This window comes from Zalophus californianus, chromosome 2, assembly GCF_009762305.2.
Source record: "Zalophus californianus isolate mZalCal1 chromosome 2, mZalCal1.pri.v2, whole genome shotgun sequence".
NCBI classification, from domain to species: domain Eukaryota; kingdom Metazoa; phylum Chordata; class Mammalia; order Carnivora; family Otariidae; genus Zalophus; species Zalophus californianus.
The window spans coordinates 182,608,224-182,620,751 of NC_045596.1; the positions used below are offsets into that span (position 1 = coordinate 182,608,224).

Genomic DNA, 12,528 nt, shown 5'->3' on the forward strand with positions numbered 1-12,528 from the left:
CGTCAGAATTTCCCCCTCCCGTGACCAGAGCCCTGGGGTATATATCTACTAATGCCAAGCCCCCCATTGCTGGAGAGTTGCTTCTTAGGTATCAACTTCTCATATTTTAGTATGTTCTTTCCACCTGGGCTCTGAATCCCAGCTCCTCCTTTCTTTTCGAGAATGGCATTTCTTTAATTACCTTCCCCTTTCTGACTTTTAACATCACCCTTTCCTTCCAGAGTCTTGCCCCTTTCACCGGTAAACAAGCTTAATGCTTTTAAGGCCTAGAAAATGAAAACTTCCCTTATTCCTGCCTCTATCTACCCTCCAATTTCTTTCTTTCCCTTTCCACCAAGCTTTGTAAAGAGGGCGATCTACACTCACGGACTCTAGGGTCTCACTTCCCATTAACTTCTCAGCCAAAGCCAGTGACTCCTGACCCCTTCCTTTGACTGCAACTGCTCATAACAAGGCTGCATGTTTCCTCATAGTAGTTTCTCACTGATTCTCAGACGGCTCCTCTTCCTCAAAACTTATTCTTTCATAAGACCCCTCTCTTAGTTCTCTGGGTTTCCTCCCAAGTTTTTCATCTTTCTTTTGTGGACTGTTCTTCCTCTGCTAGTCCATTTAATGTCAGTGTTTACCAATTCCCAAATATTTAACTCCAACTCCAAGTCTCTGTAACTCCAGAAAGTGTTCATCCAATAGCCCACTAGCTTCCCACTGAAGTCATTATGGTGTCTTCCTCTTCCCTTCCCCTCTTCCCTTGGAGAGAATATAAGGAGTTTGTAAAACCACTATTTATTCATTTACCCAGTTTCAAAGCTTGGCATTATCAGACATCATTCCTCTCTCACATCCTTCATTTCCTTCTTCAATAAATCCTGTTGATTTTACCTTCTAAATGCCAAACTCTCTTCATCAGCCCCATCACCACTGACACCTTAATTCATGTCCTCATCACCTTAGTGTAATCCACTGGTAACTTCTAGCAGATCCATCTGCTTCCAGTTTCTTTCCATGCAGACCATCTCCTACACAGGTAAAAAAAATAAAAAAAAAAAGGTTATCTTCATAAAAACAAATGTGACCACAACATTCTTCTACTTAAAAAGGTTTGGTGGTGCTCCATCGTCGACAAGACAAAATCCAGTTTCTTTCCTGTGGTGATCCAGCCTCAGTGTGGGTTTCCAGAGGCAGGCATGTAGTCCCTGTGTTTAAAGCCAGTCGAGTACGGTGTGAATGTTTTGAAATCTATGCTAAAATGGGAGTGCAGGATGGAATTCTGAAAACGAGGAGGCCCAAGTCAATACTAGCACAAAGCCTTCTTTGCAAACTTAATGAATATAAACATTTAGAAATCACTTACTGCGAGCCAGGTACTATCTGAGCCATGTATTAATTCATTTAATCCTCGTAACAGCCCTTTGAGATATGTATTATTTTTATTTCCATTTTGTCAATGAGGTAAGTGGGATATAAAGAGGGTGACCACTTTTGCTCAAGGTCACATACAACAGGATTTGACCTGAAGTAGTCAGGCCCTGGAAACATGCTCTTATCCATTTGCTACAGTGTTTCACTAGCTTACAAGAGGCAGCAGGTTTGCCCAGCCTTACAACAAACAGCATTACAGCCTGTGCAGGGATTTTGCTAATCAGACACAGAGAGGAGTGGAAGCCCAAGCCAGCGGTGGCTGAGGATAACCTAAACCTGGACCGTAACATTGTAAGGAGAATCCTCGTCTCCACATCTTCTCAGTGCCCTACAACTCCTCCACCCAACACACACACACACACACACACACACACACACACACACACACACACACACACACACACACACACACACACACACTCCATGAGAAGCTTCTGAGGGACCAGACACAGAATCACTGCTGCAGAGGACAATGATGGCCCCAGATCATGTGGGAATGTTTTAAAAAATGACAAGACGAGGGCAGTGTAACAAGAACAACAACAACAAACAGGACCTATCTGTAAAATTGGATAGGGTCTCTGTACCTCTCTCCACTATGGGATTGGACTGAAGACTGGCTCCTAAGAACTAAGCCATCCCCCCTCCATTCTTTTTATTATTTATTTATTGGGGGGGGGCAGCGCATGAGTGGCAGGCAGGAGGGGCAGAAGGAAAGGGAGAAGCAAACTCCCTGCTGAGCAGGGAGCCCGACATGGGCCTTGATCCCAGGACCCTGATATCATGACCTGAGCCGAAGGCAGATGCCTACCGGACTGAGTCACCCAGGCACCCCTCCCCCCACCCATTCTTGATGATTGGGGGTGGAGATGTCAGGGGAATGGAGGTGTTTCTACCTCTGATTTCTGCTCATCAGGAGAGAGAAGAGTCTTACACAATTGATTTTAGCATTCAAAGAAGACGTAACTCTCTTAGAGCTCCAGGCTGAGGAAATGGGTCATATTAATCAGCATAGCAGAGGAAGAGCATTATTTTAATAGTGGGTCTAGCCAGGAGAAGCTAGAGGCAAGATCAAGAGAACAAAATTGTTCTGTTAATGAAGAATTAGTGAAGAATTTAGAGTTTCCGTGGGTAACCCAGAAGGCAAAGGGTAAAAGGGGAGGAGTGAACGAGATGAGAGTAAGTAGGATGTGAAGAAAGCGTGCATCCAAATGACAGGGAGTTGGGTAAGAGGCAGCCAAAGACAAGTGTCACATTGTGTCCAAAGATCTTTAAAGAACAGGGGTGTCCGAATTGCTGCAGTATAAATTCTTCTTCCTTCTCCCCCATCTTAGACTGTTAACTGCGAATTTTCAGTGGAAAGCAGTAAACCACACAGGGGTGCCTTGTTTCCATGGTATTTTGAAGAAAATAAAGGGAAAGAGGTTGTGTTCCGCCTTGGGAATGATGTGGGATGGAGCAAAAAGGACAGCCAAAAGAAGCTAGACTTGAGAGAAATCAAGAATTCAACAGAAGCAGGAAATAACAGAAAAACATCAGCTTGAAGCATTCTAGAAGATGTGGGCATATGAAATTAAGTTTCCTGCTCTATATGTGACAGAGATATGGTTACGCCAACAGGTTTGAGGACTTGGGAACACTCAGGTAGCTGACGTTTGAACTATGTAAGTAAAGTGGGCGTGTGTCTTATACCACAAACTTACCTGTGGAAGATGAATGTAACTCTTGTTTTTCTGATTGGATTTCAAGACTACATTTGATAGGCTTGGAGAGACCTAATCTCACTCTTGATCCATTATGTCAGATGGTTAGAGTCTCTCTCCTCCCAGGGCACCATGTGACTTCCTGGGCTTGTGGCAGGTGAGTCTGCAGAGTGTTACTGTAAACCACCTATCCCTGCTGCAGCCATGGCACCTTCTAGGCTCTCCTCGATCATCGATCCCCACAGATTGCACCTTCGTCCTCTTCCCGTTCAGAGATGCAGGGAAAAGCATAAAATTCTTTGATTTTCCCATCAGTTCTTCCTCTTTCCACACGGGCAAATTATGAGCGGTGAGAACTATTCTGACTGATTTTCATCTTTTCTCTTATGTCTGAAAGTTGTATCCTTTGTTCCCGGTATTAGCGGCTGTGACAATCCTTTGTGGAGGCAACACACAGCTGCAACTAGCCAGGACAGGGTGGGGGGGATGGGATGGGGAAACAGAACATATAAGAAAATACCTGCAAATGTTGTTCAGTTACATTTGCTTTATATACTCCCTTTCTTATTAGTTCAAACTATTCTTTGTAAAATAACCCTCCTGCAAAGTAATGAAACTGCATTTTCTTTCATTGCTAATTTCTCCTTCGATCTTTCATTAATTACCTAAAACCTTCCCATGTTGAGTACTCTACATCAGGTGTCAGCAAACTATGGCCCATGGGTTAAATTGGGCCCACTGCCTGTTTTAATATTTTTAAATAGTTGGAAAGACCCAGAAGATGATTAATATTTTGTGCCATGGTAAAATCATATACAATTTAAATTTCAGTATTCAAAAATGTTTTATTGCAACACAGTCATGCTCATCCATTACATAACACCTGGCTGCTTTCACTCCACAATCACACAACTAAGTAGTTGGGACAGAGACCGTGTGGCCCACAAAACTTAAAATATTTAATATCTGGCTTTTTATAGAAAATGTTTGTCAATCCCTGCCCTACACCATTCTGTTGGACCTGTTGTCAGGGATTTACATTTTTCCTTTTCTAGATTGGATTGTCCATCCGGCCACCCCACATCCTCCAGTTTTTAACCCTGGAAATTATTTAGTGTTCTGGTGGTAAAGGAAGGCATTCTAACCTCTTTCATGGTTAATCTGAATTCACATGTTTTTGCCATTTTTTTCCCCTTACCTTAGGCTCTTTCTTACAGAACGAAAAATACAGTGTGGGAAGCCTTTTCTTATGGTAAAAGAGCAAAAATTATAACATATATAGCTGTTGCTTCCCTATATAATACAATGGATTTAATATAGATCACTGTACCCCAATTACATTGGCTACTTCTCCACTAGCCCATGCTTATTTGCAAGCATATACCAAATCTAGTTGTCACCTGCAGATCTCCTTATTTATGTGAGAAAAGATACTTTTCTGACTCACAGTTCATCTTTTATAAAGTCATTCCAGACTTTACTCCCTTATAACCATGGCAATTGTTGAGTTTTCATTTCACATACTTTTATTTTCAATAACAGGGTTTTTAAAGTAAAAGCTGAGGACTAGGGGCACCTGGGTGGCTCAGTTGGTTAAGCGACTGCCTTCGGCTCAGGTCATGATCCTGGAGTCCCGGGATCGAGTCCCACATCGGGCTCCCTGCTCAGCGGGGAGTCTGCTTCCCTCTCTGACCCTCCCTCCTCTCATGCTCTCTCTCTCTCATTCTCTCTCAAATAAATAAATAAAATCTTAAAAAAAAAAAAAGCTGAGGACTAATTTTCATACTTTTCATTTTTTAAAGATTTATTTATTTATTTGAGAGACAGAGAGCGGGGAGGGGGTAGGACACAGGGAGAGGGAGAGAGAGAGAATCTCAAGCAGATTCCCCACTTAGCGTGGAGCCCAACATGGGGCTCGATCCCAGGACCCTGAGATCATGACCTGAGCTGAAACCAAGAGTGAGACGCTTAACCGACTGAGGCACCCAGACGCCCCTAATTTTCATACTTTTCTAATATTTTTCATATAAATTAGAAAACAAAATCTGTATTTTGGTCTTTGGTCTATATTTTCATATTTTGGGAACCCTCCTACCTAATTGCCTGATGTCTCTACTTAATTAACCTAATCGGTGTATATTTAATACTTTAAATATCATATAATGTAGGGGTGATGGGAGGCTAGGAAGTAAGGTATAGATGATTTTCTTTGTAGTTTTTTATAATATCTCTTTATTTAAGCCCCTCTAATGTGCTGTCCTGGGAAGCAAGCATTCCACACAGGACTACACTATTGTAGCTCTGGTCTGGCTTATGATGAATAGAGAAAGTGGGGTAAAAATATATAGACCCCAAGAATATATACAGAAGCATATATAAGAAATAGTGTATTGCAATTAAAGGAGCTGAGCCATGTTAAGACTGATGAAATGCAAATACGGTTAGAATTGTCAGAACCACAAGGGTACATTTATTGAATGAGTGATTTTTGAAAGAAAAGGACACAAACTGGTTATGGAGGAAAGGACAGTTCAGAGTGGTATAAACATTAACATTGTACGTCTAGAGAGCAGCAATTAGGTGTTTGGAATCTAGTCATACAAATTCTGCATTAGGCAGTAATGAGAGATGTCAAGGTAATTAGATATGGGGAAAATGCAAGAAGATAGGAAGAGCCTTGAAACATTACTTATGTATGTAGATTTGATATAATTCGTTGCTATAATTATATGTAGTAATGGATTTGATTATTCAAAAGTTTAGGTTTTTGAGCAAAAGAGGCACATAAGAAAAATCCACAGTAACATGATTTTCCCAATGCAAAGATTAGATCAGTGTTTCTCAGGAGTGATTTTGCCCTCACCCCCGACCCTACCCTCCTTGCGTGGGTGGTATTTGGCAATGTCAGAAGACACCTTTGGTTGTCACAACTCGGGAGGCAGGGTGTTACTGGCATCTATTGGGAGGAGGTCAGGCATGCAGATAAATATGTTGTAACACACAGGACAGCCCCCTACAACAAAGAATCATCCAGCCCAAAATGTCAATCATACCATGATTGAGAAACTCTGGGCTAGATGAAGAAGGAAGAGAAGTGAAGTGTTTAAATTTAACCAAAAAAATGTAAGAACTAGGTCAGAGTTCTTCAACTGATCCCTTGTTTATATAATCAGTTGCTTCCTCCATCAGTTACTCATAAAGCTAATACGACGAATAAAGATAATATCATTTATATTCAACTCTCGAAATATTCCAAAATTAATTTTACATTCTGCCTTTAAGACTTCGCGTTTATACCCATCAACATGGGTCAATCTCAGAAACAATGCTGAATGAAAAAGCAAGAATATATTCAGTATGATGCCATTTATATAAAGCTTGAAAACAAGTGAAACCAAACAATACATTATTTTGGGATATATACACATATAGCTATATGAGAAAAATGAAAGAATGATAGCACCAAGATCATACAGGATAGTATTTATATTTGCAAAAGGGAATGAGCTTGGAGAAAAGCACGAGGTGTCCTTAAATAGATTGATTATATTCTATGTTTTAGCTTAGATGGTGGGTTATTGAGTGTTTCTTTTATTACTGTGTTTTATAATTTACACAAATGTCAAATTTTCTCTTGGGTGTATAAAAATCACATATAAAAACAATCATAAAATTCAGTTATAAGAGTATAGTGGTCACCGAAGATTTTTCCTTTAAGTTCTATCACCACCTTCAGGTTAAAACTGGGTACTGCAAAGAACTGTTTATTCAAAGACCAAATTCGTGAATATCAAAATACAGTAAATGAACTCTGCGAGGCATTTGTGATAATAAAGAACTACAAAAGGCAGGGTTTCTGCTCTCACTTTACTTAAATCCTGTGGAGAAAGAACACAGAACACATTAAAGAAATAAATAATATAGCACAAAATGTTCTACTGTAAGCACCCCCTGGTCAGTGTCATCTTAAATATAAAAATGCTATTTTACGCAGCATGACAACCAATCAGAATCCAACTCCTTGACTTGATTCATTCTGCTACTACCTTAGGCCAGGCCTTAATTACTTCATGCCAGTTACCACCTGTTCTCATCTCCCGCTCTCCCTAGCTTGTTCTAAACATTGCCACTAGATTAAAGTCTTAAAATAACTACCTCATTATATCACTGCTTCTTCTATTAAAGATTTATTTTACAGGGAGAGACACAGCGAGAGAGGGAACACAAGCAGGGGGAGTGGGAGAGGGAGAAGCAGGCTTCCCGCCGAGCAGGGAGCCCGATACGGGGCTTGATCCCAGGACCCTGGGATCATGACCTGAGCCGAAGGCAGATGCTTAATGACTGAGCCACCCGGGTGCCCCTCGTTGCTTCTTCTAAAGACCCAGTGTGATTTTACACTATCCACAGAACAAAGCCCAATCTCTTCAGGATCAACATTTAAGATTTTCTACAGTTTGTACAAAACACATAGAAACGTGTTCATCACTCCTGCTTTCTTCTCTTGCCTCCCCGTTCCCCATCCCGTATGAATCCTCCACTTCACCCCATCTGGTTTTTGCATTATCCATTACTAATTCTGGATGTACTATGTGTTTTAAGCGTGCTTCTTTCCATCTGGGCCTCCTCTCCTATGTTTAATACGTGTATTAAGTTCTTAAATATGGGAAACTGATAGGTAGTTTCAACCTGTATCTCTGAGAGACCCCTCATTCCCCATCTACATTTCCACTAGACTGTTGCCCCTAATTCCGTTCTGCACAGAAACTGTGCCATCATTATTTCTGAGGCAATATATTAATATTCTTTCTCTGAATTCCCAGAGCACTTACTGTCGGTATCATTTATTTGCCATATTCATACACTACTGATACTAAATGGATTCGTTCACTTAAGGTTTATTTTCTGAATTAGATGTTAAGGTTTGGGAGATCTGAAATAACTTTATAGTTTTTTTTCAGATTTTTTCTTTCCCTTGTTCTCTGCTAAGATCAGTATTCTCATATTTGAGTTTGAGGATCTCTTTTTAATATAAAAATTCCTCAGGCTCCTCCCCCCACTAAACAGATATAATAGTATTGACATTTTTTAGAGACCATGAATTTAAAAAGCATAATGACCATATTAAGTAATGATTTTGAATCATTTGAGTTGTTTTAATGACAACAGCCTCTACATATTTAAAAACAATATATATATATAAACAAAATGATGATTATGGTGATGATAATAAAGATAGCTAATATTTTGGGGCCTTCCCATATGCTAGTAATTTTTTCACTCATTCTCTTTATTTAATCAAAAATCCCTCCAACGAGTTCAGTAGACCTCAGTTTCACCAGGGCTCTACCACTTGGAGCTGTCAGAATTTTGGTGATTTATTTAACCTTTCATTTGTAAAATGGAACAAATGCGGGATCAATCTCTTCAGGATAGTTGGGAGAATTAAGAAAATCACAACAAATAAAATGCTTAACTTCTGCCTTCTACAAAATAAATACTACTTGAAAGAAAATCCCTGCAAGGTAGGCAGTATTATTCCCTCCCCTCATTTTAAAGATGGGGCAACTGAGACTCAGAAAGGTTAAGAAACTTGCCCAAGATTTTAGAGTTATCGAGTGGTGGAATTAGAAGGGAGCCTAGAGCACTCTGTGCTTTGGATTTCCACAGCCCTTTGTTTTCTTACAAAACAAAATTTATTTACATCACATTCTATTTCTTGATCCTTCACTAAAATATTAGCCCTTCAAGGGCAGGGACTATGTTTTTGTTACCTAAGTAATTACCAACGTTAGACGCACAGAATGTACTCGAACCTAAATGTCCATTATTCATTCTACTCTTATTTTGCTTAAAACAAACTCACCTTACAAACTGTCTAAAAATAGAATGCTCTTGCACTCAAGTAAAATTGAAGGTGTTTTAACTTTTCAGGGAGTCACACGAAAGGCCTTAAAAGTTATTATCACTTTTTTTCCCCCCCAGTGTGTTGTTACCAGTGTTAAAAAGGAAATAGGCCCCCAATGGAGTCATGTGTACCAAAACCCCACATTAGCCAACTAAGGCTTAATACCTAACCTAACTGCAGTTTCAACACCCCAGTAATATAACCTTTAACTAGTCACCCTGGAATGACTTGGTCATCAGTAGGTCAGTAATCCATCTGGCAAGGCTTTCCTTTCCACTCAGGAAGGCAACCTTACCCAGAAGCAATGCACTCTTTGCTAATAATTTTCTTTTTCCACCCCTTCCTGCATTTAAAAACATTCTTTCTGCAGCTCTAAGGATCTTCTCTTTGCTGGATGGAATGCTGCTCAATTCATGAATTGTCGAATAAAGCCAGTTAGATCTCAGGATTCACTCAGTTGATTTTTTTTTTTTTAACCAAGAGAGAACCTGTCAATTTACCATCCCTGATAGAGCCACCGCGGAGATGGGAGCATAAATCAAGAAAGAATTCAGAGACTAGTTTTAAGAGACAATTTCTCTATACTACATTTTGATTAAAATCATCTGGTTCTTCCAAGCAAAAAGTAGGACATTAATCCAAGGTGGTGTTCATTATTAACATTTAGGATTCTCCCACTGACTACCTATAGAGTTAGTTTAGCCAATTAATTTCCCGTGATTAACCTCCACCGTGTAAAATCAGGACTAGATCGTAAAGGCCCTTCTGGTTCCAGCTCTTCGTAACCCGGATGTGGGTGGGCAAAGAACCAGAGGAGCGACTTAGGTCTTTCTCCCCTCCCTCCGGCAGGATCCGGAGCTGACAGCCACACAGTAAACCAGGACGAGAGTCTCCTCAGTTTTTCCAGCTAAGGAGGAGGTTCACTCTTACTTCCGTACAGGCCCGGAGCCCCCAGCTCGCAGAGCAGCGCCGCGATGTTCACAGCATGCCGGGATTTATAGTTAACCCTCTCGTGACCGACCGCGCGGACGCTTATAAACCAGGGTCGAATTGGCATTCTGGGATATGTAGTCTCTGGTTGGTCGTTCGTGTAAGCGGCGCCAGGCTAAAGGGCCCGAGGTGACACCACAGACTCCGGCGGTCACATGACTCCAGTCTAGAACGTTGATCGCACTGCAGCTCCCGCCCCGGCGAGTTCTCGCCCCCGCGCGGCCGTTGCCGAGGAGACGGCGCAGTCTCTCGGCGCGTTGCCCCCTCTGCAGTTCCCCCCCGCCCCTCTTCTCCCACCACAATGAGATCCTAAGATGGCGGTGGCTGCGGCGGTTGGCGCTAAGGTAGAGAAGGCGGCCATTGGGCCCTAGGCAGCCAGGGAACTTGTAGGCGCTCCCTGCTGCGGTCTCTAAGGGAGGACCGCTGCCGGTGGCGGGTCGTAGGGCCTGACCGCTACTCCACCGTTGGCAGGAGCGGCTGCTTCGTTTACAGGTAATGCTGCGCGTCCCCAGCCCTTGGCAACCGAGGGCAGCGCGGCGCAGGGGCGGGAGAGCAACGGCTCTGGGACGCTTGACCCTGTCGGGCCTGGCCTCGGGCCCACGCCTTTCCGTGGGCTTCTGGGTCTTCTTGCTACCATCTTCGGGTCCCCTAGGCAGACAGCCCGCCCCTTATCTCGGGCCGCCTGACGCGATCTCCGGGTGAGCATCTAGGGACGCGTTAGCGACTGCAGAACCCTCTTGTTGCCTCCCCGCCCCTCTCATTTTCTGGCCGGGAGAAGGAGGCCGCCCTGCGTCTCGGGTGCTCCAGGGGAATGTCCCTTGCGAGTGGAGGAAGCGGAGCGGGGGTTTGGTTGCCAGGGACAGGGCTCGAGTTCTCCATAGCGAGGGGCCTTAGTGGCCTTAGTGTACGTGACTGCGCCCGCTCCCACCTCCCCCCCCCCCCAAGTTCCATTCTGTGGGGCTTTCGATGTCCAGAATTTGGGGTGGAAGAACGCCAGGTGAGGAGCGACGCGACTTTTGCGGCTGCGAGCAGCGGATTTTTGCTCTCTCGGGTATTCTTAGAGCAGAAAGGCGGGGGGGCGGGGAGGCGTTCCTGACTTTGGCGAAGAGGTGGCTTATACTTGCGAGAGGAATGATAATTTAACAGCTCTTCCCTCCCCCCTCCCATTGCTCCCCTTCTCCGTGTCCTACTGTAGGTCCAGTAAGAAAGGGCCTAAGATGGGGAAAACTAAATGCCAAGTGGGATTTCTTGCTTTGCAGAAACTGGTGTTTGGGGATTGGATAGTAGGCCCTGCTAGGGAGGCGGGTCGTCCAAACTTTTCATCCTGTGGCCCACTCCTGAGGATCTTACCTTGTTCGATTTTTTTTTTTTCTTTTTTTATTCTTTTTTGACCGGTTGGAGGTTTGCGTCTTGTGCCCTGTGAGTAACGTATTTTGGCGCTGGAAGAAGCGGGCTTTCTGGGCGCCCCTGTCACCCCCGCCCCATAACGGCTTTCCAGACTCCGCCTTCTGGTATTCTCTGCTTGCTGGAGTGGGTGTTGTAGAGCTTCGGGTGCACCTGCTCTTTTCTTTGCCTCTTACCTTATTGGTGAGAGTCCTGGAAACCATTATAATACTGAGTTTTTGAACTGCAGGTACACTTTGTGTGTATATATGACAAGGTTATTATAATTTTTTAAGTAGCTAGCTTTCAAGTAAATCTGGTTTTTTTTTTTAAAGATTTTATTTATTTATTTGAGAGAGAGAGAATGGAAGAGAGAGAGCATGAGAGGGGGGAGAGTCAGAGGGTAAAGCAGACTCCCTGCTGAGCAGGGAGCCCGATGCGGGACTCGATCCCGGGACTCCAGGATCATGACCTGAGCCGAAGGCAGTTGCTTAACCAACTGAGCCACCCAGGCGCCCCAGTAAATCTGGTTTTTAATCATTGAATATACAAAGTTCTTGAATAGTTTGAGTGGCAGAAAGTTAATGACAATATGAGGAGTAAACTTTGGCATGGATCTTTACATGGTAATTAGGGTTAACGATTTTTATTACTTTCCAAGGTAGCTATATTAACTGATCACGTTGTGGTTTGGTAGAATCTTACAAGTTTGGAGGATTTAAACATTCAAGTATATCACATTGTTTTCCAAAAGGATTAAAGTAACCAGTCTAAAATATTGATAAGTTGGATGTTTCCTTTTTTATTTTTCTAAACATTTTAGGTTATATATATATATATGTATATAGTATTTATTTATACTCCATAGTGTAAGTAAAGAATTCACTAAAGTGATTTTTTTTTTAAATCACAAGCAGGCAACAGCTTTGAAGTGTGAAGCAGGGAAGGAGCCGTTTCTGAGCTGTAAAATTAGTTTTTAAACAGGTAATTTGTCATCATTATATATGTTATTGTTCTTTGTGGGGGTTTTTTGTTTTCTGGCTTTTGGTTTTTATTTTTTTTTAAATATTTTATTTATTTATTTGACAGGGAGTACAAGAAGGGGGAGCGGCAGAGAGAGGGAAAGGG

The 12,528-nt window shown here is 42.5% G+C and overlaps 1 protein-coding gene across 1 annotated transcript in view; it reads left to right on the forward strand.

The window, feature by feature from the left end:
* The first annotated feature begins 10,306 nt into the window (after positions 1-10,306).
* Positions 10,307-12,528, forward strand: part of PCM1 (pericentriolar material 1) — a 79,568-nt gene continuing 77,346 nt past the window's right edge. Inside the window, 2 exon segments of the mRNA XM_035726395.1 lie at positions 10,307-10,509; positions 12,315-12,384. The gene's annotated coding sequence lies outside the window, so the exon portion shown is untranslated.